The following is a 25,213-nucleotide window of genomic DNA, read 5'->3' as shown; positions in this document are numbered from 1 at the left end:
ACCCCGTAGTGGATTTACCTGGCACAGGAGCGGGGTAAGTAGCACGGGCTATGGTGACCCCGTAGTGGACTTACCTGGCCCAGGAGCGGGGCTGTAACTGACCCTTTCCCCCAGAACCCACAGCTGAAGTCCAGCGGGAGCGATCCCAACCTCTGACTCCCAGAATAACTGATGCTAAATGTTCAATAAATGACAGCATTCAACAGACTATATTTTACATATACGCAAAAACTTTATACACTTGCTAACAAGAAGTTAGTAATAGTATAAATACTAATAACACTATTAATAGTAATAACGATAATTGTAATAATTGTAATACTACACAATACCATTATTATTGCTAGAAATATTAACAATAAACTGCATTTAGCTTCAATACAAGAATATAAACAAGGGAACAAGAGAGAGAAGCAACATCTGTTAACTAGACACATGTTTCCTTGGCACAAACAAAGCAATCTCGATACTCTTATCACCCAAAATAAACAACACTGTGGAACTCTTTTTTTGGTTACAGACTGGCGACCAAAATTGACACTTTAACAACTCAGAAATTGAGTAAACGTCACGGCTAATTTGTTTACAAAATAGTATATACAGTATTCTATAACAATTTTATAATATTCTATAATATAACATTCTATAATATTGTATAATATAACATTCTATATTATCCTATAACATTCTATAATATTATATATAACATTCCATAATATTCTATAATATAGAATATTATATCAGTTGCAACTTGCCCAGTTGTGATACTAACACAAGATGCAGTTTTACTAGTTGCAGCTTCGAGCAACTTTTACCAGTTACAAGTGCAGCTTCCAGTTACAACACCATCAGCTGCAGCTTCAGTTACCACTCACACAGCGCCAATTTTGCTGAGCAAATTCCCTCTCTCTGCAAATATCAGCCATAGTGGCATTGCCATCAGAACACAATTATCCTCCCGAGCGTTTACAGTTCATAAACACCAAAAGTTATTCATATAATTCAATAGTATTACCAGATAAAATTGCAGATCAGTTCTGAGCGGACCTCGAGCCAAGCGAGAGTTTGCAAAGTGATCAGAGTGATGTTCATATTGTTCAGAGTTCATATTAAGTAACTCTGAGTGAACGAGAACCCATTAACAAAGGGAGTAATGCGAGGGGTTGAATGTAATCTGGTCTGGCGGTTACGTCCATACATAAATTAATGGTCAATAAACTAAAATGAAATGCCAAAAAGTTTTTTTTTTTTTTTGGGTGGCGAGTGTGGAGTGTGAAGTGCCAAACGACTATTGCATGATTTTGTAATGGAAATTCAGCGCGATTGTATTACGCAGTGGGTTGCGCCAGCACGCTCCTCTGAGTCTCAAAATAAATAAATATATATATATATATATATATATATATATATATATATATATATATATATATATATATATATATATATATATATATATATATATATATTATTGAAAATGACTGCATATTCTGTGTTTATTTTCTTGTTTAGGGTTTGTATGCCTCTGACTTGTGCTACTATATCATGGTTTAATTGAAGCAGGATTTCTCCAAATCTCATATTTGTTCGAGAAATAAAATAATACAAATTATCTGTAGAATATATTACACTTACTATAAATTTACACAACTTTTCGAGCCCATACGGTTCATTCTCATGCGAGGAGAGAGGAGTTGTTGTTGTTGTTTTAGATTCATCTACTGGGAACAAAAAGTTCAAAGTAGCACGGGCTATGGTGAGCCCGTAAAGTGTCCATGTGGCACGGGCTGATATATTGCTAGGAGGTCAGGTACATACACATAGGTGAGTGGTGAGTTTAAAGGTAAGAGGCATAGGTCAATAACCCATTTATATTGTATTTTCTTAAATAAAGATAACAAAATAACCTATACCAACAAATCAATCAGGTGTAGTAGGCATGGCGGTTAGGGCAGTGACATCATCGTTGGAGCGTTTATCCTATCCTCTAGGACAGATACTCATTCCTAGTGGATAGAACACTGTTCGTCTGCTTCCTATCCTCAGGCTAGGGCGGAAGGGAGGCTTCAGAAACCGCTCTCATCTGCCATTCGTATCTTCGGAACCTTCAATCCTCGACCCTTTCCTTTCTCACCAGCAAGAGAAGATAGTGTTTCAAGAGGGTGAACACGACCTTTTCGAGGGGCTGATAATGTGATGAATCAATGAGATGAGGGTGAGGATTCCATGGGATAAGAGGGGTGTAGAATTATGGGTACTGGGGCTGAGGAATAATGCGGTTAAGGTGTGTAGAATCGAAGCTGTTAGCAGTGTAGAGACATAGCGGCAGGTACGTGTAGAATCATTTGGGCCGTAGTCCACTAAATCATAAGTCTGAGGTGAGGAATTATGGAGTCTGAAGTGCGTAGAGTAATGGGGGTTGTGGGTGAGATAATGGGTATGCAGACGCAGGTACGGTGCGGAGTACCTGTCCTGCATGCTAATTTGGAGGCTCGTTGGTGTAAGTGGCTCTCACACGTTGAGCTCAAGACCATATTCAAGGAGATATTCACAATAAACGCATGACTCATGACTCATTTGCGTTTCGAGTTCCCATCTATGACCCCTTGTTCCGATCGTCCTAGTTTTGAACAATACTTCTTTGTCTACCTTGTCAATTGCCCTTAGAATCTTATATGTTGTTATCATGTCCCATCTATCTCTCCTTAACCTCCAGTGTGGTAACCTCCAGTTCTCTCAGACTTTCCTCATAGCTTAATCCCTTTAGCTCAAGAACGAGTCTCGTTTCATATCTTTGGAACTTTTATAGTGTCACTTCGTTTTTCACGTAAGTGTTCCAAGCTGGGGATGCATGTTCAGGTGTGGGTCTCGCCTTCGCTGTATATAGAGTCCAGAAAGCCCCTTTGTCCAAATTTCTGAAGGATACTATTCTATATGCAGCTGTTGTTGGTGTTATATTCACTCTTAGGTCTTTCTCATATTCTGACTGGAGAATCTGTCTTCCCTTCATCCTATACTCCTTAACTATACTAAAGTTTTGTTATCTTCGCACTCCTGTTCCAATCCTCATAACATTGCATTTGGTTGGGTTAAACTCTAGCATCCAATTTTTAAACCGCTTCTGGAGTATGTCCAAAAATTCGTTTGCCATGCATCACAGTCTATCTCTGCCCAAACTCGTCATCGGTGTTAAATATGAAGGAACCAATTTCCTCTGTCAGGTCGTTATATTAGAAACAGTATGGGCCCCTTGAACCGTCCCTTGTGGTACTCCTCTTGTAACCTCCCTCTACTCTGATGTCTCTGCCCTCACTGTAGCCCTTTGCTTCCTTCCTGAGAGGTACTCTCTGACCCATCTTAGGACTCTTCCCGATACACCAGCCTGCTTCTCCAGAGTAGAGTCTTTCATGAGAAACCGTATCGAATATTTTCTGGTAGTCGAAGAATATGCAGTCTGCCCATCCTTCTCTCTCTCTCTTGTTTGACTTCTGTCATCTTGTTATAGAACTCCAGCAAGTTCGTCAAGCAGGATTTTCCTTTACTAAAACCGTGTTGGTGCCTTAAGAGAAAATTTGTGTGTTCTAAATGTTCTACTAGCCTTCGGATCACTCGATCTAGAAAACTGCATCGGATACTTGTGTGTGATACGGGTATGAAGTTTAACAGTTTCTGCCTTCCTTCAATTCTTTTAGCGAGACACTAAATTACCATTTTTCAGTAATCAGAAAGTTCTCTCGTTTCTGGAGAGGAATGAAATATTACGGCAAGAGGGCTGTACAGAGCTTCAGCGGCCCTCTTAGTATCCAAGGTTATATTTTGTCTGGTCCCACGGCTTTTGTCGTATTCAGTTCCTATAGTTGCTTCCTTATTTCTTTTGATGACACTTATTTCACTGAGGCTCTCCTGTGGAGTTACCCATTCGGTTTGGGCTCTAAGCTCTAGTGACAAATCAGGTTTCAGCTTGAATACTTCCTGGAAGCTTTTGTTTAGTTCCTCGTATACCTCCCCTATCATTTTCCATGTGTCCTCCCTCACTTTTGTAAAGTCTGATAACCTGATCACTCAGTTATCTTCCTCCTTCCTGTGTGTGTGTGTGTGTGTGTGTGTGTGTGTGTGTGTGTGTGTGTGTGTGTGTGTGTGTGTGTGTGTGTGTGTTCTCGCTCATGAATCGGCTGGCACCATTAAGTGTAGTTTAGTGTGATAATTTGCTAACAATAGCAGTCAGGGACTCTCCCCGTGTTTACTCAATACCACACAGGGATTTAAATTACCCAAAATGGAATCAGGCACGCAACCTGGTGAATTTATGTGTCAGTGGACGCACGCGCACGCTACGGCAAACTCACGGTGTGAAGTACACACAGTGTGTGTGTGTGTGTGTGTGTGTGTGTGTGTGTGTGTGTGTGTGTGTGTGTGTGTGTGTGTGTGTGTGTGTGTGTGTGTGTGTGTGTGTGTGTGTTTATCAGTTGAAGCACGCATTCGTCTTGACATGTGTGTGTATAACTGAGGACGTACGCGTGAGGCGACACGCACGGGGGTCTGATTTACGCTCACGTGTAGACAAAAGTATTATCATAAAATATACTTAAGAATGCCATTTTGGGAGCACGAGAAAGGCGCGTGGAAATTGAAAAACCGGAATTAATTTCATGAGACTTGCACGTGTGTTAAGAGTAATTTGCAAGTGTATTTACTATTTGTGCCTGCAGAATCGAGCTATTAGCTCTTGGGCCCCGCCTTTCTAACCAATCTATTTTGCTCTATTATGTCTGCTACATATATTTCTCTAACTCGCACACACACACACACACACATCCCCAGGAAGCAGCCCGTACTAGCTGTCTAACTCCCAGGTACTTACTTACTGCTAGGTAGGCGTGTGTGTGTGTGTGTATGTGTGTATGTGTGTATGTGTGTATGTGTGTGTGTGTGTGTGTGTGTGTGTGTGTGTGCGTGCGTGCGTGCGTGCGTGCGTGCGTGCGTGCGTGCGTGCGTGTGTGTGTGTGTGTGTGTGTGTACACACCTATTTGTGCTTGCGGGGGTTGAGCTTTGGCTCTTTGGTCCCGCCTCTCAACTGTGTGTGTGTGTGTGTGTGTGTGTGTGTGTGTGTGTGTGTGTGTGTGTGTGTGTGTGTGTGTACTCACCTATTTGTGCTTGCGGGGGTTGAGCTTTGGCTCTTTGGTCCCGCCTCTCAACTGTGTGTGTGTGTGTGTGTGTGTGTGTGTGTGTGTGTGTGTGTGTACGGAAGGAGAAGAAAGCTTCAATAAAGGAGGTGTGTAGTGGTCAATATTGCGATCATGCAATAATTTATTACATGACAGTGATGTATTCTGGTGGAGGGAGAGTGAGCGTAATGGGAGAGAGAGAGGAGTGAGGGACTGTTATGGTAGAGGAAGGGGAGATGGGAAGGGTAGGGGAGCGGGATGGTAGGGGGTAGGGGATGATAATCATGGGAAAATGGACATAATGGGAGGAGAACGGAGGGATGGAGAGGTAATAGAAGATATAGAGTTTGCTAGATAAAGGGGGAGATTATGAGTGTTAATAAATGGAAAGGAATGAGAGGGTGAAATGTAGTACAGAGAGAGAGAGAGAGAGAGAGAGAGAGAGAGAGAGAGAGAGAGAGAGAGAGAGAGAGAGAGAGAGAGAGAGAGAGAGAGAGAGAGAGAGAGGAGAGAGAGAGGAGAGAGAGAGGAGAGAGAGAGGAGAGAGAGAGGAGAGAGAGAGGAGAGAGAGAGGAGAGAGAGAGGAGAGAGAGAGAGAGAGAGAGAGAGAGAGAGAGAGAGAGAGAGAGAGAGAGAGAGAGAGAGAGAGAGAGAGAGAGAGAGAGAGAGAGAGAGAGAGAGGAGAGAGAGAGGAGAGAGAGAGAGAGAGAGAGAGAGAGAGAGAGAGAGAGAGAGAGAGAGAGAGAGAGAGAGAGAGAGAGAGAGAGAGAGAGAGAGAGAGAGAGAGAGAGAGAGAGAGAAAGGCAAGAGTTATGGGTTAGGAAGAGCGGTGAGAGGTCTCATCGTCCCGAGCGGTAGCCTCTTCTTCATCCCACAAGGCTCCCAGTTACCTGGGCTGGTGGTCCTCACCCTGGGCTGGTGGTCCTCACCCTGGGCTAGTGGTCCTCACCCTGGGCTAGTGGTCCTCACCCTGGGCTGGTGGTCCTCACCCTGGGCTGGTGGTCCTCACCCTGGGCTGGTGGTCCTCACGCTGGGCTAGTGGTCCTCACCCTGGGCTGGTGGTCCTCACCCTGGGCTGGTGGTCCTCACCCTGGGCTGGTGGTCCTCACCCTGGGCTGGTGGTCCTCACCCTGGGCTGGTGGTCCTCACCCTGGGCTGGTGGTCCTCACCCTGGGCTGGTGGTCCTCACCCTAGACTGGTGGTCCTCACGCTGGGCTGGTGGTCCTCACCCTGGGCTGGTGGTCCTCACCCTAGACTGGTGGTCCTCACGCTGGGCTGGTGGTCCTCACCCTGGGCTGGTGGTCCTCACCCTGGGCTGGTGGTCCTCACCCTGGGCTGGTGGTCCTCACCCTGGGCTGGTGGTCCTCACCCTGGGCTGGTGGTCCTCACCCTGGGCTGGTGGTCCTCACCCTGGGCTGGTGGTCCTCACCCTGGGCTGGTGGTCCTCACCCTGGGCTGGTGGTCCTCACCCTAGACTGGTGGTCCTCACCCTGGGCTGGTGGTCCTCACCCTAGACTGGTGGTCCTCACCCTGGGCTGGTGGTCCTCACCCTAGACTGGTGGTCCTCACCCTGGGCTGGTGGTCCTCACCCTAGACTGGTGGTCCTCACCCTAGACTGGTGGTCCTCACCATTAGACTCCTGGTCACCACCCAGCATTAATATTCACATCGCTCATCGCCCAGCCGCACACATCTTTGGCCAGTGTCCCAGGATATCTGTGCCAGATCCATATATTATTCTCCGACCCTCAACTTACAACTTCCCTCGTCAATTTTCCAAGTAGATTTATGGCTCCATACTGAAGGAATGATAATGCTGAGAGGTATGTGGGTGGCAGGTAGGGGATAAGGGGACTGGTAGAGAAGGGTGAGGAATGCTGGCCAGTGGTTTAGTGGGTAGGGGGGTTTTTGGGAGCATGAAGGAGAGGAGAGATATTGCAGGGGGGGAGGGGGTTCTTCCCGGAATTTCAATGCTTCCTGCCCAGCATTTGGAACTCTGTCATTAAGACTGTGCGTGCGACTTCCAAGTTAATTATTGCAAGTTCAACTAATGAGCTGCATGTTTGGCTTGGCGACAATGTCGGAGAAATTAGAAAGAGTCAGAAAGGGAATCAAGAAATGTTGCAATGAGATACTAATCTTATGTAATACCAAGCTTAATGTAGTCTCACACTCTCACTGTATCTTCTTGTAAATAAAAATTATTATTATTATTATTATTACAGATATTGCGTCATGCATCTATCTTGGTTTAACTGGTATTCCAAGGAAAGATTTGAAGGGGGGGGGGGGTTATCTTGAGTTATCTTGAGTTATCTTGAGTTTATTTGTTTTTAGTGTCCCCGCGCCCCGGTCCTCGACCAGGCCTTCACCCCCAGGAAGCAGCTCGTGACAGCTGACTAACTCCCAGGTACCTATTTACTGCTAGGTAACAGGGGCATAGGGTGAAAGAAACTCTGCCCATCGTTTCTCGCTGGCTCCCGGGATCGAACCCGGGACCACAGGATCACAAGTCCAGTGTGCTGTCTGCTCGGCCGACCAGCTCCCTGAATGGTGTATGAATGTGTGTATGAGGTGTATGAATGTAAGAAGTTAGGGGGGGAGTATCCCTCATCCACATCTTACCTCCATAACCCTTCCAAATCCTTCCTCGGAATACCTCTCTCCACCATCTTCCTTTTTCTAAGGCAGAGAAGATCAGTCAGAAGACACGACTAAGTCGAGAGATCACGAGCAAATAACATAAGAATAAAGCCAACCACAGAAGGCCTACCGGCTCACACGAGGCACCTATTTATATCCACCTTAAATCATCTATATACATGTCTAACCTTCGCTTGAAACAATCCAGGTAGCCCACGTCTATTCCCACCCGGTAACTTGCTCCAGAAATCAACTACACTATACCAACCCATCCTCCTGTATAGTCCTGTATAGATAACTGTGAACCATCGTACATATATTGACGTAAAGGACAATTAGATAGTAGAATTTGGGACTATTCACTTGATAGTCTGGAGAAAATTCAGCTACAAACCAAACTTAAATATTCCTAAGCCTAGTATAGCACATATATGCATTATATTAGGCCTCAGAAAGCGTGTATTAGGCCTAGGGTGGTTATATTACGTTTCATTAGCATTATAATTACAAAAAAATTTCGGTTCGTCAAAATTCAATAGCACCAAATTCTTCTAACTGTCTATTACGTTAATATATATATACGATGGTCCACATCGTTAGTATAAGTACTATTAAAACAGAAGGATAGCCTGACTATTCACAGACCAGTATTTACCCAGGTCTTTCCTGAATCAAAATTTATCCACTTGATATCTATTGTTTTGAGTTCTATTTTTGTAGTGATACATTTAAAACGTTATTAATATCCCAGTTGTTAAACCATTCATTCATTTGTATACCTCAATCCTCTTACTCTTCGTCTCTCTAGTGAATGTTTATAGAGCTCTTTAATCTCTCTTCACAAGGGAGGTTCATAGTTCCTGGGATTATCTTTGTCATCATTCTCTGAACACGTTGAAGTATATTTATATACCTCTATAGGAAGGAGACCAAAACTCAAATTCATAATCTCAATATAACAAGGGCGATATAAAGCTGAAAACTAATTTCAGATTATTGCTAAAGCTTCTATAAATAAAGCAATGTATCATATTTACTTCATTCCATACATTTATGCATTGATTATTTTGGCTTCAGATCCATTACTAATCGTGACTCCCAGATCTCTCTCGTATTCTGATTTCGCAACTTCAACATTGTCGTATCATATCTGGAAAGTCTTATGGTTACCTATGCTCAGAACCCGAAATTTGTCATCAAACTGCATCTGCCAATGTTGTGTTCATTTTCAAACCCAATAACAGTCTCCGTGGTGCAGTGGTAAGACACTCGCCAGGCGTTCCGCGAGCGCTATGTCATGGGTTCGTATCCTGGCCGGGGAGGATTTACTGGGCGCAATTCCTTAACTGTAGCCTCTGTTTAACGCAACAGTAAAATGTGTACTTGGATGAAAAACCGATTCTTCGCGGCAGGGGATCGTATTCCAGGGACCATAGGATTAAGGACTTGCCCGAAACGCTACGCGTACTAGTGGCTGTACAAGAATGTAACAACTCTTGTATATATCTTAAAAAAAAAAAAAAAAAAAATATAGACTGTCCTGTAGCGATTTAGTGTTTTCTTTTGATTATGTTTCCCGTCCTCTTTTTGTATCGTAAACAAAGGTCCCAGAACAGGACTCTGGCCACACTAATGACAACGGTTCCCACTCGGACTCAAAACTATCCTTACTAACATTCAACTTTCTTTGAAATAACACCCTAATCCAACTATGTATAACTCCCCCTTCTCTGTACCATGTGTCTTTACCTTTCTAATGTGTCTCCTCTGAGGCACAGTATCAAAGTTTTTGCTAAAGTCAAGAGATACACTGTCGCAATCCTTTCTGCTGTCTATTGCTTCAAATGTGCAGAAAAAGAATGAGAGTAAATTTATTAAACACCGACGGCCCTTGGTAAAACCATCTTGTGACTCCTTCATTATTCAATGTTTTCAAGATGTGAAAGAGTGGGTGTTGCGATTATAAATTAAAGCCATTTTCTTACAACAGACGTTAAGCTTAGTGGACGATAGTTCAAAGCAAATAATCCATCTCATTTCTGAGAAATCGGCACCACATTTGCAGCCCTCCACGATTCTGGCTCAACTCTATTATTTATAAATAAATATGCTAAACAAAAACTAAGCTCTTCTTTGCATTATGTGCTAATAAACAATAAATAAGACGAATAATGAGATAAGAGACAAGCGATAACAAGAGGCAGCAAGGGCGAAAGAGGAAGAAGAGTGACTCCTAGAAGGGCGAACATCCTCTCCTCAGAGTGCATCCTCCTGAGGGTGAACCCCAGGAGAACGACCCTCAGCAGGACGACCCCAGCACGGGGAACCCAGAAGAACAACCGTCAGGAGAGCGATCCAAGCAGGGCGGTCCCCGCGGGGCGAACCCCAGGAGAGCGACCTTCGAGAGGACCAATCCCAAGAGAACGAACCTCAGGAGAGCGACATCAGCAGCATCGAGCCTCAGGAAGATGAACCTTGTGATAGCAACCCCCGGAGGGTGAGCGGCCAAGGAGGGAGAATCCCAAGAGAAAGAGAATTAGCAAGAAGCCCCCAGTAGGGCGAAAACCAGGAGAATGAATCAAGTTTTCAGTAATTAGCATATTTTAGGTATAAAAGATCGGAATTTAAAAATGAAAATAGGTGCAAAGAGTCAGAATTCGGCTAAAAAATCACGCTCAGGAGTCAAATTTCCGAGATTTGAGATATTTTGAAAACTGCAGGGGGGTTTGTGCAAAATATGACCCAAAAATATGAATATGGTCAGCACCTCCCTCATGCCCCAACTTCTCAGTGGTTCCTAACCTTCCTTGTTAAGAAGGAACCCTTGAAATATTTCGTAAAATCTCAGGAACCCGATTGATATATTAGGTTCGACAGAAATATATTGCAAAATAGACGTAGCGTTAATAAATTACAATTAAACTCATACGTTCGAATAAAATTTTACAGTAATAATTTTTGCCGATTTCTATTTATTAATTACTTTTCATAAAACAAGTGAAAATATTTTCACCCTGGGGACCATTCAGGCTTGTTCGCATGTTATTTTTTAAGTTCTTAGAAAAGTGGCTAAAGTGTGCGTGCGTGCGTGCGAGTACCATAACGACTGCGCGCGTGCTTTGACAGCTGACCAAAGTAAAAACTACAAACAAAAGATGAATAAATAAGCAAGTTACAGCCCCGTTCCTGTGCCAGGTAAGTCAACTACGGGCTCACCATAGCCCGTGCTACTTGGAACTTTCGGTTCCTAGTAGTTGAATCTATAACAACAACAACAACAACGAGTAAATAAACAGATACAGACAGAGTGACAGATATATCACCCGCCCACACAAGTATCGTGGACATGCCTCCGCCTGCCATAAATACCATACATGTTCCGGAATTAATATATCGAACAGCCAGGCAGGCAGACAGGCTGGCAGGCAGGCAGGCAGGCAGGCAGGCAGGCAGAGTGGCTGGCTGGCTGGCTGGCTGGCTGGCTGGCTGGCAAGCAGCAAGCAGGCTGGCAGGCAGGCAGGCAGGCTGGCTGGCTGGCTGGCTGGCTGGCTGGCTGGCAGGCAGGCAGGCAGGCAGGCAGGCAGGCAGGCAGGCAGGATGGCAGGCCGACAGAAAAGTGGGGCAGAGAGGCAGCCAGTCTGCTAGGCAGAGAAGCAAGGAAATAAGCTTAGGGGCAGGCAGGAAATCAGCTTGGCAGGGAAATACGCAGACAGAGACACAGGCAGGCAGCCTGGCAGGGAAATACGCAGACAGACACACAGCAGGATGACAGACAAGCAGGCAGATCTCGAACGTAGTGATCGATTGTAGTTAAACATTTTCCTTCACCTTGCACTTCCCAGGAAGGCGCGCCCAACTTAGGCGATATACTCGCGACTCGGACACGGGAAGTTGGACATGTGGGGGACTTAGACACGGCAAAGTTAGTGGAAAAGTTGCAATGGAAACGTCTAGTTCCTTTCCGGCTGCAGCCCCCTCAGGTGACAGCTTGGCAAATAGCGAGTCAGTCATCGAGACAAGCAGTTACTTAATTACTCAGTGTGTTGGGTAATTACACAGCCAGAGTTTTAGTAGGCAAGACAATGGCTCTGTAAGGAAAATGATCAGTCAGTAGTGTTAGTTCCCGCGTTAGAAAGACAACAATGCAAGCTAGGCAATCAGGTGGGTTGCCACTGGACTTTAGCAGTACCTAAGCGGGTACCCTTAGCAGGGTTTTCTAGAAACCTCAACCAGGGTTTCCTTCACCTAGAAAACCCAACCAGGGTTTTTTTGCCAACCCGACTACACTCGGGTCTACAGTAATGGCGTTCACCCTCTTACGGCCCAGTCACATCACAATGAAATCACAATGGCGTGATATAGTTCTGGTTTGGGGACCTCCAGAACTTCCCAGAGGACTCAGTAGAGTTCTGGGTTGGTTAACTTCTTTTTAGAAGAGAAATGTTTCTCTTCTAACAAGAGAAATGTTGAACAAGAATACTTGCATAATAGACAAAACCCAAGATTCAAGAAGATTACAAATTCTTGAGGCAATTCACATAAGAATAGAGCGACCTACCATGAACACCCAAATCACGGAACTATTTACTCTACCCACCATGAGAGTAAGGACAAGACAAGAACATATCGATGCCAACACAGAAGACAATGTCCAACATAACAGGCCAATTACACTAGATTAATCTTTGTGTTTGGATAGGAGATGCCTCGTATGGGCCAATAAGCCTTCTGCTGCCCCTATGTTTATCCCTTATGTATCCCCCCATGTTTTCACCTTCATTGTATTATCACCTGACCTAATGCGGGTATAAAATCAACTAGTATTGTAAGATCTGTTCACTTGAGAATGAACCATGGAGGTTCGAAACGTCGTGCAAATTATACAAATAAGTGTAATACACTCTATAGTAAATCACTTCTTTTCTTCACCTTAAAAGTACGAAAATGAGTTTTGGAGAACTCCTATTTCAATTAAGCCCTGATGCTAAGAAAATAGTTAGAGGGATAGAAGCCCTAAACCAGAAAATAATAAATACAGAATATGCGGTCATATTCAATGAAACATGTTTGAAAGAAAACCTGCTGCCAGTATACACCAATATATATATATATATATGGAAGGGAGTACCACCTATGGCTGGAAGAATAGGCCCTTAGCTTCGGAGAAAAGCACACATTTTATGTATATATTACACCACTGAAACAAGTCAATAGTATACTAGTGAAGCAAGACAATCAAAATTCAACTCAAATTATGGAAGGACAACTTATATACAGTACTTTAGGAGACAAATACGACAGAGTTACAGCCCCACTCCTGTGCTAAGTAAGTCCACTACGGGCTCACCATAGCCCGTGCTACTTGCAACCCTTAATATAGACCCTGAGCCGCACTTCAAGCGCAAGCGTGGTTGTAAGGAAAATAAAATAAAGGGGATGACAGTAAGGTATCTGATATATTTACTTGGAGGGAAGCCGAGAATTGCATCAATATGGAAGCGAGTGAGCATCCCACCTGTGGCAACGCTCTACTCACCTAGATGTGCTTGCAGGGAGGAGCTAGGCTACTGGCCCGCCTTCCACACGTTCTCATATTAATGTGATAACCCTCAGGTTTATATTATATTTACCAAAATTTGTTACTGAGTTAGCTCGACGTTGATGCAAGGCTTGATAACAGCGGGACAATACGGGGCTGTTTTAAAGACTAAAGGGATGGGTGTAGTGATCGCCTCATCCCCGCCCATGAATTTTTTTTTTAAATATTGCACTGAGTACATTAAGATCTGCTCAATGATAATTACACTATAATAATCCGAAAGAAATCTCTGACTTCGAGTTATATGTCAAGTGTTTGTAATTATTTAAATAGAACTACATCAACATTATTATTAACGATGGCTATTTTGGCTAATCGTAAATTATTAGTAACATTCGGTATGAATTAATCGCTTTATAAAAGGTTAATTGTCAGTGTACGAGGGTACAGAATTGCTAAAAGGAAGAGGAGAGCACTGAAATAGGATTGAGTAGAGGAAGACAGAGCTAAACTCTTGACACAAAAGGCAAAAACGGAGCCATCACCACAGATGGACTGATCAAGTTAGAGGGATAAAATCTAGTTAAAGCGACGAGGGGCTGCCAGTGAAAGATATCACTTAGCGGATGAGGCTTTATGTCATACCATGATAATGATATTAAGAACTGTCAAAAGCAATTGCTTAAGATTTACTGTAAAACCCGCAGAAAACATGACCAGATACATAGGGATAAGAATTACTACACCTCGACCAAACCCTCCCTGCATGAGGTCATACTGCTGATGTCATAGGAGAGAAATAGTCAGTGCGGGGAAACAGCTCAATAGAGGGTAGAAAAGTTTTTTGGTACGAGAATTTACTCAGAAATACTCGCTTCATTTAGTGTTAGAAAACTGATGGTCGGAAAAATCAAACCAGTAATATTCCTTCTCATACAGCTGAACTGGTGCAAGTTTTCCAAGCTAAGGAAAAGTTAGAAACGTAGAACATAACGCTATCTATCAGACGCAATAGGCACAATGAAGACTGCTGGTAGACGTGTAGGAGACATACAGCGTCTCCATCAGTTCTCCACGTGCTAGGATCACCTTATGAACGACTTGGAACAGTAAGGGTTGAGACTCGGGCGAGTGCACTGCTACGTGATTAAATAGCCATGTAATTACAAAATGCTTTAAAAGATTTTCTCTAAGAAGGTATCTTACACCATACTGAAATAATCAGAGTAATCAATCTATAATCATCTATGCTGTAAAGCTGGGCTTTGACGCAAACAATGATGCCACATTGTGAGAAGATATAATGGCATCAAACGTTTTGATGTTGGCTAGGTGCCTAATGAGAGGTTAAGAAATGTTGACTTCAACTATTGATTAGTTAATTCTCGAAAGATGGAGATAAAGATAAAGAGAAATAAAAAAAAAAAAAGTGGAGGATGTGGAAAATAAACGCAAGTAGAGTGTGGAAAGTAAATATAAGTGAAAAGTGTGAAAGTAAACACAAGTGGAGTGAGGAATGGTAGCTGGATGTTTGCTTGTTGGGTAACATATAAGTATCTAACACACACACTTTAGATTGGATGGGGAGAGGTTAATGGGAAGGAGTTACTACGAACACCGTTAAATTAAAAATATGTAATTATTTATCAAGTAAGCTCTGGAAACACAAATCGTAACTGTCCCTATTTTCTGCTTGTTACTATTGCCTGTTCCTTTGATAGGCGTCTCAAATGGTGAGCTCCTATCGTATAGAGACGTGAATGTGAAGATGCGAGGCTCAAAACTTTAGCCTAGCCTAAAATGAGGGCACCAAAATAAACAAAATAAATAAGAAATATCGATGAATATAATTTTTTCTACGGATAAACGAGAAGGCGACTTTAACACATGTATGTTACACAAATCTTATGGGAGCGCTGACAAAACAATTATAACAATCCGAAAATATTACTAGTCTACCATCTAAGCCTAATTTGTTGACTGAAAGCAACGCAGAAATAGAAAGTAGAAATTCTACTCTAATAACGATAACAATTACTATAAATGAAAGTAAAAACATGATACATAATCGCAAAAAAACATAAATCTTCTTTAATGAATTATTTAATTTATACGAAAAATAATAATACACACTAACTTCTCTCCTGCTGTATGTTTCCAGTACAGATCCCGAGTGTGTCAGGGAAGACAAGTCTCATACACAAAAAAAGACAACCGTTTGTCCTTGTAACAAACGGTTACAAGGACACACAAGAACGACATTATGCCATAAGCGCGGAAAATACACCACCACCAACTTTGTATGACTATTATTTGTGTCAACGTAGCCGGACCCAACGTTGGTACATACGAGCGTACTTGGTAAGTTTTGGGGTGCATGTTACCCCTAACCCAATAAATGTTAGTACGATTTATAACTTCAACAATAGAACATCAACAGCCTGTTGTATCGGAACACGAAACGTTTTCGGGTAGATTGGACTTCACCCTCCTTCCCTTTCAGAGGCAAATGCTTTCTTTTTTACTGTTACAAACTGACGAAAAATGTCCATAACGTAATTGCCGGACACAGTTCATACCGACAGTAATCACCTCCTCCCAGTAATACAGAGGTTGGCACGTCAAGTTGCATGCAAGTTAACAGCCCACATGTTAACGAGCATGGGCGTGAGGGGTAGTGGGGGAAGTGTAGAGGTGGTGCGTGAGTTTGGAAAGTTGGGATGAGTCCAGATGTGGGCTGACGCCAAACCTATTATTACTACTGCTACTGCTGCTGCTACTTCTGCTGCTACTACTACTGTTACTGCTACTACAACTACTACTACTACTATTAATAATAATAATAATAATAATAATAATAATAAATGCTGTTGATTAGCCTGTTCTCCTTGTAACACGTGGTGCGTGAGTTTGGAAAGTTGGGATGAGTCCAGATGTGGGCTGACGCCAAACCTATTATTACTACTGCTACTGCTGCTGCTACTTCTGCTGCTACTACTACTGTTACTGCTACTACAACTACTACTACTACTATTAATAATAATAATAATAATAATAATAATAATAATAATAATAAATGCTGTTGATTAGCCTGTTCTCACGATGTGACACACTTACAATAAACATATATTTCTGCACCAATACACACAAATCCACATAACCCATTCTAATTAATAGAGAAAAATGTATATTTCCATATTTTACAAAAACATTACATTTTTAAGTACGAATCCCCTAGCCTAGGGAATAAATATAACGCATTAGGCTAAGTGTGAGATAAATTTATTTTACTAAATTTGCCATGGATCGAAATTTAAAAAGCCGAATCTCAGTTTTAAATGATCGACACAAATCAATTATTACAAAATTATCAATATGTAGAAGAGGAGTGAATAAAATAAGATAAAAATATACATACAATTAAGGATAACGTGGTGAAAACTGGTTTAATTTACGAATAAAAATCATGAAAAAATACGCTGGAGCTATGTTGGAGGATTCGAACCTGCACTCTGGGTACTCCCAAACTCACTCCTTAAACCACAGGACCACGAAAAGTTATAACTGTAACCTGGGATTCAAGGGAGAATACAGAGTGCAGGTTTGAATCCTCCTTGTGAATCCAACTAATTTTCTCATGTTAATGTGAATACTTTGTGCAATAAAAATCATGGTAAACTTGATGCTAGTCAACGCATCGTAGCAGCTGTTACTAAAACTTTAAGAAACAGCAAACTTTTACCTCAAAGACAATGAGAAAACACACACAAAGCGTGAAAGCAATTTTATATGAAGGTGATCATTCTTTCTTGCAAAGTGACCAAGAATTGCATTTGGAAGTGGCAAATTGGATTTGCAAACGGCTCGATTCAATATACATGGAAAATTTCAGCGCTGCCCTAAAACTTCAAGGATATAGGAACAAGCAACACAGCGATGATTTTGTTTTCACCATTTCCTAGTAATGTAACGAATTCATACATGCCGAAAATAGCCAGTTATTTCATGTAGGGTGTTCAATCTCAGTAATGATAGCTTTGTAAATTGCATTCAACTATTTTCATATGTAATTACTTTTCTACCCTAGTAATCACCACCTCGCTGTCGGAGCACTTAACATGCCAGGACACTATTCTTTTACAGCATTTTCAAAAAGCTATTAGAAATTCTATTAGCTTTTGAATTTCTAATAAAATTCTAATAATTTTTAATATAATTCTAATAGAATTTTTAATAGAATTCTAATAGAAATTCCAATAGAATTCTAATAGAATTTCTAATAGAATTTCTAATAGAATTCTAATAGAATTTCTAATTGAATTTTAATAGAATTTCTAATAGAATTCTAATAAAATTTCCAATAGAATTCTAACAATTTCTAATAGAATTCTAATAAAGTTTCTAATAGAATTCTAACAATTTATAATAGAATTTCTAATAGAATTTTATAATTATACATACAACAAAATAATGTATTAAACTGCAGTTTAATGACTGTCCAAACATCAGAATTTGAAGTCACCAAAAAAATAAATGTTATATTTTGCTCAACTTCATATTTCCTATTAGTAGACATGCCTGAAAAAATATTAGCTTATATAAGTTCCGTTATCTAGTTACTGCCTTTAATTAAAAATAACCATTTATCTCGCAGCGACAAAAGAGGGATATCAGTATAATGTTTCAAATGGATACCTTAATCTTATTTACTTGACTATGAACATGAGGTTTAGAGGAGTAAGTCTAGGCCTGCATACTGCTCTGTGGTTTACCAATATTGAGATACCGTACACCACTTATGTGGCTGCCAGTGTACTCTTAAGGCGGGTCTCAAGTAACTTTTCTTCAATGGTGTATAACAGACATAGGCAGTCACTAACGAAAATCACTCAATACCGCTTGTTGCCACAATTAATGACGATGAGTTATGTCCAACATTTTAGAATTTTGAATTTAGGAAACCTAGTCAATTTTCATAAACTTTGACATTTTAATATTATATACCTATATATATATATATATATATATATATATATATATATATATATATATATATATATATATATATATATATATATATATATATATATGTACATATATATATATATATATATATATATATATATATATATATATATATATATATATATATATATATATATATATATATATATATATATACCTTTTTATATTCACTAAGAACTTCTTTGAACCGGTCAAGTTATGAACCCATGGCGTCCAGGATCACCCCCAAACATACACGGTACCGTGTGCGCTTGGGGGTGATCCTGGGCGTCATGGGTTCGAATCCTGGCCGGGTGAAAAGAGTTATGGCTTGCGCAAATGCAGCACTTGTCTTACACAGTCTGTTGTTGATAAAGACTCTGACGAGCCGAAAACGTTTCAACAGTCCCCTTTCCCACTTCTCTGTGGGGGGTTTTCCATAGCAAATTTTAATTGTTATTCTCACGTTTTAATTTCCTTGTTAAAATATTGAGATCAGGTCCATGTTAATTTTTTCAGATTGACACAAATTATTTTTAGGGGGACAAATAATATAATTACCCAAACCACATTAAACAAATTATAATTTAAATAATTATATTTTAAAAATAAAAATGAGTTGAACACATTAATTTTCACCTGTCATCCATTTAACCAGTGCACGCGTAAATACTTTAATAACCAGCACAAATCAGCTATGCATCTAACAATACATATTTCACATTTCGTATACATTATAGGACACTCGTTGCTTGTGTATTGATAATATGCTTGCACGATTGTAGCAAATAATTACTTCGATTGCCAAAATAATAATGTCGAATAAATATTAATAACAGTAAAAGCATTGAGGCTACACACACATTCGAATGAAAAATACGGTGATTTTGACATAATCAAATTATTACCACAGAAACTATCGTTATACAGACCGTTCTAATAGAAACTCTACACAGTGTCTACACATATGTGTATGGTTCTATTAAGACCTCTCTAACCTATATATATATATATATATAACATGATGCTGAATTTTGTCAAGGCAGCGTAGGTTCTACACTACCTAATTTTTTTTCAACTTCTTACGTACAAATATGTAAATGCACTTACTGTGAAGACGGTTTACCTGATACCACAGCTACTGTCATTGCTGATCTGTGCTCTAACTACCTTTACAAAATATGCTTCTAATAATAATACTCTTACTTCCATTGTTGTTAATATTACTCCTCCCTAATACTACTCCTGCTTCATTATAACTAATAATATTTCTCCTACTTCATTATAACTAATAATATTTCTCCTACTTCATTATAACTACTAATATTACTACTGCTTCATTGTACAAAAATATTATTCCATTATAACTAATAATATTACTTCATTCTAGCTAAAAATATTATCCCTTCACTTTAACTAAAAATACTACGCCTGCTTCATTATTACTAAAAATATTACTCCTTCAATATAACTAATAATATTACTCCTGCTTCATTTTAATTAATATTTCTCATCTTTCATTATAACTCCTAATACCACTCCATTTCATTATAACTGTTATTCCTGTTTTATTACAACTACTAACCTGCTTCATTAAATAAATTTTACTATTCATGTTTCCAGGACTTATAAGAAATCTCCAACCAATAAATCTGTTCAACCAATACTCATTTAGCATATTTCCTGAAAGCATGAGTACAGTATTAATTTTGATGTATTAAAATGCATGTTTAAGGGAGATATTAATCTAAGTTAAAAAAAAATTTAAGAGAGTTATGTAATAATTATGAGCCTAGGTATGTTATTCAGTCCTCCTGTTTATTAATAATATTTCAAAACCATATTTTAGGTGTCTAAAAAGAAAAACTATATTTGAATAACGAACTTGATACTTTTGGCCCAGAATCATGAGCCTCAGACAGGCTTTCCAATTAAATATAAATATTCTAGATTGTATTTAACACTTATTACTCCTACTTACATCAAGTTAGTACTTCCACTGGTATTACATCCCCTACCATTACCACAATCATATGTTACTTCCACTACCATTACTGCTACCACTAATGCAATTTGCATTACCATTGCTGCTACCACTGGTATAATTCCCACTTCCATTGCTGTTACGACTGGTATAATTCCCACTGCCATTGCTGCTATCACTGGTATAATTCCCACTTCCATTGCTGTTACCACTGGTATAATTTCCACTTCCATTGCTGCTATCACTGGTATAATTCCCACTTCCATTGCTGTTACCACTGGTATAATTTCCACTTCCATTGCTGCTACCACTGGTATAATTCCCACTTCCATTGCTGCTACCACTGGTATAATTCCCACTTCCATTGCTGCTACCACTGGTATAATTCCCACTTCCATTGCTGCTACCACTGGTATAATTCCCACTTCCATTGCTGCTACCACTGGTATAATTCCCACTTCCATTGCTGCTACAACTGGTATAATTTCCACTTCCATTGCTGCTACCACTGTTATAATTCCCACTACCATTGCTGTTACCACTGGTATAATTCCAACTGTCATTGCTGCTACCACTGGTATAATTCCCACTACCATTGCTGTTACCACTGGTATAATTCCCACTTCCATTGCTGCTACAACTGGTATAATTCCCACTACCATTGCTGCTACCACTGGTATAATTCCCACTTCCATTGCTGCTACCACTGGTATAATTCCCACTTCCACTGCTGCTACCACTGGTATAATTCCCACTGCCATTGCTGCTACCACTGGTATAATTCCCCTGCCACTGCTGCTACCACTGGTATAAATCCCACTGCCATTGCTGCTACCACTGGTATAATTCCACTGCCACTGCTGCTACCACTGGTATAATTCCCACTTCCACTGGTAGTACCACTGCTACTATTCCCACTTCCATTAGTACTACTTCCATTGCTGCTGCTACTACTTCTATGTGCATCATCACTGCTACTACCATAGGCTACTCCCACTACTAGTACTGCCCCCACAGCCTTGTGTCTCACCTTGGCCAGCCTGAGCAGTCAATCCTCGTCCATAGATGGGGGTGTGTAGCCTCCGTCCACTTCACCAGCGCCGTATAACGTTACAACTGTGAACTATTACGTTCAGTCGTACACGGAAGTTACATAAATATCCTATACGTTATCACAAAGTCATAATTTCAACGTTGTTATCTCAGCGCGAGTTCACTCACTAGGATTCATTTTCAATTTGCACATTTTCATTGTTAAATGAGTAATTTACCGTATCTTCCACTATAGCCACATAAATATAACATTATAAATTCCGGAAAACTTGGTTCGGTTGTTCAATAGCACATTTAACCTGTTCAAAGCCTGGGATGAACACTGTCAGGTGTTCAGAGTTGCTGGCATTTATGCACATTGTTTACATTCACATATGTATTGTTCATTAGTATGTTAAGTCGGCTTGTACCACAGCACATGACTCCACTCTAAATAAAAGACACTCGCTATGGGGGACAAATTTACCATACACTGTGTCAGCTGACTAGCGTGGCCGCCGCGTCTTAGTCAGCTGATGGCGCCAGCTGGCAAAACAAGGGACAAAGGAGTTGCGCATGTTTTATTCAGATGAAAAAAACATTGTTATTTTCAGGATTTTGTTTAAATTTAAATGAATAATTTTTCACAAAAATATTTGTTAAGGATTTTTTGGTTTGTTTTTTTTCCTTTATCTGCAAAGCATTTGTTTTAATTTGAATTTGAACACAGCGTAAAATGAAAAAATTGTTGACAGCATCGGATTTGCTGCACTGGTCGATTAGTCATTGTTGACTGGATAATTTTTTTAGACAAATTCGTTCACGTGCGTGGTATTGTTTGACAGACTTCTTAAAAATGTAACAAATATTTGTACTTGGGTATGTATACTAGATTGTATACTTGCTATACCTTAGCCTTGTATACTCCTTAGCAAGTATATTTTATGCTTGAACATAGTCCAGGACTTTAGAAAACTCTTCTCTCTCCTATCATCTCTACTCTCCAACTTTCTCCCCTAGGTTCCTCCCTCTCCTCTCCTTTTCTTCCCTATCTTCCCATCTTCTCTCATCTCTGTTCTCTCCTTATCTCTTCCCCGCTCTCCACCTTTATCCCCCTCTCTCCTTCCTTCTTCCCCATCATCACACGTTTTTTAAGGTTCTCAGTTGGGTTACTTATAATAATCTTACACTTTGAAGTATCTTGTAGAATAGTTCTAACTTTCTAAAAATAGACACTGCGGTCAAGTAAAATGTATGTAGCCGACCTATCTGTCTTCCTCACTATTATGCTAGTGTTATTACGCAAGTCCTTAGCCGCTTGGAGTAATTGAAGTGTGAGGAGCCCAGGAGTGTGGTGGTGTGAGGAGCCCAGGAGTGTGGTGGTGTGAGGAGCCCAGGAGTGTGGTGGTGTGAGGAGCCCAGGAGTGTGGCGGTGTGAGGAGCCCAGGAGTGTGGTGGTGTGAGGAGCCCAGGAGTGTGGTGGTGTGAGGAGCCCAGGAGTGTGGCGGTGTGAGGAGCCCAGGAGTGTGGCGGTGTGAGGAGCCCAGGAGTGTGGTGGTGTGAGGAGCCCAGGAGTGTGGTGGTGTGAGGAGCCCAGGAGTGTGGCGGTGTGAGGAGCCCAGGAGTGTGGTGGTGTGAGGAGCCCAGGAGTGTGGTGGTGTGAGGAGCCCAGGAGTGTGGTGGTGTGAGGAGCCCAGGAGTGTGGTGGTGTGAGGAGCCCAGGAGTGTGGCGATGTGAGGAGCCCAGGAGTGTGGTGGTGTGAGGAGCCCAGGAGTGTGGTGGTGTGAGGAGCCCAGGAGTGTGGCGGTGTGAGGAGCCCAGGAGTGTGGTGGTGTGAGGAGCCCAGGAGTGTGGAGGTGTGAGGAGCCCAGGAGTGTGGTGGTGTGAGGAGCCCAGGAGTGTGGTGGTGTGAGGAGCCCAGGAGTGTGAGGAGACCAGGAGTGTGGTGGTGTGAGGAGCCCAGGAGTGTGGCGGTGTGAGGAGTCCAGGAGTGTGGCGGTGTGAGGAGCCCAGGAGTGTGGTGGTGTGAGGAGCCCAAGAGTGTGGTGGTGTGAGGAGCCCAGGAGTGTGGCGGTGTGAGGAGCCCAGGAGTGTGGTGGTGTGAGGAGCATAGGAGTGTGTTGGTGTGAGGAGCCCAGGAGTGTGGCGGTGTGAGGAGCCCAGGAGTGTGGCGGTGTGAGGAGCCCAGGAGTGTGGTGGTGTGAGGAGCCCAGGAGTGTGGCGGTGTGAGGAGCCCAGGAGTGTGAGGAGACCAGGAATGTGACGGTGTTGCTTTTTCGTGCTTTCGGCTAGTGAAAACTCTAGTACCCGAGGTGGTACCCCCTATAAATATAAATATAAATATTGATATATGTATGGGATGTATGAGGAGAGCAACCCATCCTCCAGCCCAAGCAGGAAGTCAAATATTGACTTATAGTTAGATATAAATTAGGTTAGGTGTTTTTGTTACGTTTATACAGAAAATAATATTTTTTCGTTTATTTGTCTACTTTCATGTAAATATTTGTATACCTTGTGTAGGCAAGAAGGACTAGTGTTACCGGCATTAAAGTTAAGTTAGAAACCAAATGCTTTGTTCGTTAAACCCCTCTTGCCTAGTTATAGGCCAATTACCCATCTTGCCTTGCCAATTACCCATCCTTCCTAATGCCATAACGTCCCGTATGTTTACATGGGAGGGACGCCGGCGACCAACACCAGTGAAGGAACAGACGCGTGAAAGAGCATTCCTTCTCATCTACAACACAGAAGAGGTTTAAATATAATATTGGCAAGTGCACCTAACCATTTTAGATGAAATATTACATTCTTCTTTCCGGTGTCGTCAATGTCTGTCGCATTCATGAAGATAATTTAAGGAGCCAATTGGTCTCAGCGATTAGTTGATCTTCCAGCGTCTCGGTGCCTGAGTAGATTACGTAAGTATCAATCATCGGTTTTTGGGTACATATAACTAACGTTGTTCACATTTAGGGGCCATTCTTCGTCCCATTATCAATTAATTCTTCTTGCCAGCAGAATATTAGTAAATATTTAGAAAGCAATCTTAAAGCTTTAAGTAAAAGTTTAACTGCCTTTCCCACCAGAAAGGCATTTTGTAAAGTGAACGAAGCATGATGTTTCGAGTCAAAGTCCACCTAATCATGTTCAAGGCTATAAGACCAAATACTGACTTATGTAGAGCTTTGTAGTCAATATTTTTTACTTGTACGTTGTGAATCTCACAGCCCTTTGTTTTGATAATGGGCTGGAGGATAGGCTGCAATATTAACAACTGAATACATTTCAACTGTTTTTGAAATGTGCTTAACTCTCTTTTTTCTGCTCGAATCGTACATTTTTTAAATGCTTCATCTACGCCAGCCTATTATGAACACACCCTGTCCTCAAACAGCCCGTCCTCCAAACAAAGATCCAAAAGTGATTCCATGCACCCGCCAAACCCCCTGTTTATGAATGAAAAGCGGTTTACACACGACTCACAACTGCTGACGTTCGAACATGTCTGGAACAAGTGCTTCACTGACGAATTTTGTTCGAATCACAACGCTATAAATGCTCAGCCCATCCTCCAAACAAAGATCCAAAAGTGATTCCATGCACCCGCCAAGCCCCCTGTTTATGAATGAAAAGCGGGTTACACACGACTCACAACTGCTGACGTTCGAACATATCCGGAACAAGTGCTTCACTGACGAATTTTGTTCGAATCACAACGCTATAAATGCTTCACTGACGAATTTTGTTCGAATCACAACGCTATAAATGTTCACCCACGTACTACAAATACAAATAATCGGCAACAGAACCTAAACACCTGACCTAACCTATCCTATGCCTATATA

General features: G+C 41.3%; 1 long non-coding RNA gene across 1 annotated transcript in view; it reads right to left on the bottom strand.

The window, feature by feature from the left end:
- Positions 1–21,892, bottom strand: part of LOC138353019 (uncharacterized) — a 94,354-nt gene extending 72,462 nt beyond the window's left edge. The window contains exon 1 of the long non-coding RNA XR_011223006.1: positions 21,363–21,892. This is a non-coding gene — a long non-coding RNA (uncharacterized lncRNA). The remainder of the gene's footprint in view (positions 1–21,362) is intronic.
- Between the last annotated feature and the right edge of the window lie 3,321 nt (positions 21,893–25,213).

The sequence above is a fragment of the Procambarus clarkii genome, chromosome 56 (assembly GCF_040958095.1).
Source record: "Procambarus clarkii isolate CNS0578487 chromosome 56, FALCON_Pclarkii_2.0, whole genome shotgun sequence".
Taxonomy (NCBI): domain Eukaryota; kingdom Metazoa; phylum Arthropoda; class Malacostraca; order Decapoda; family Cambaridae; genus Procambarus; species Procambarus clarkii.
The sequence above is the reverse complement of the archived record's forward strand: the minus strand, read 5'-3'. Positions and strand labels throughout refer to the sequence as shown.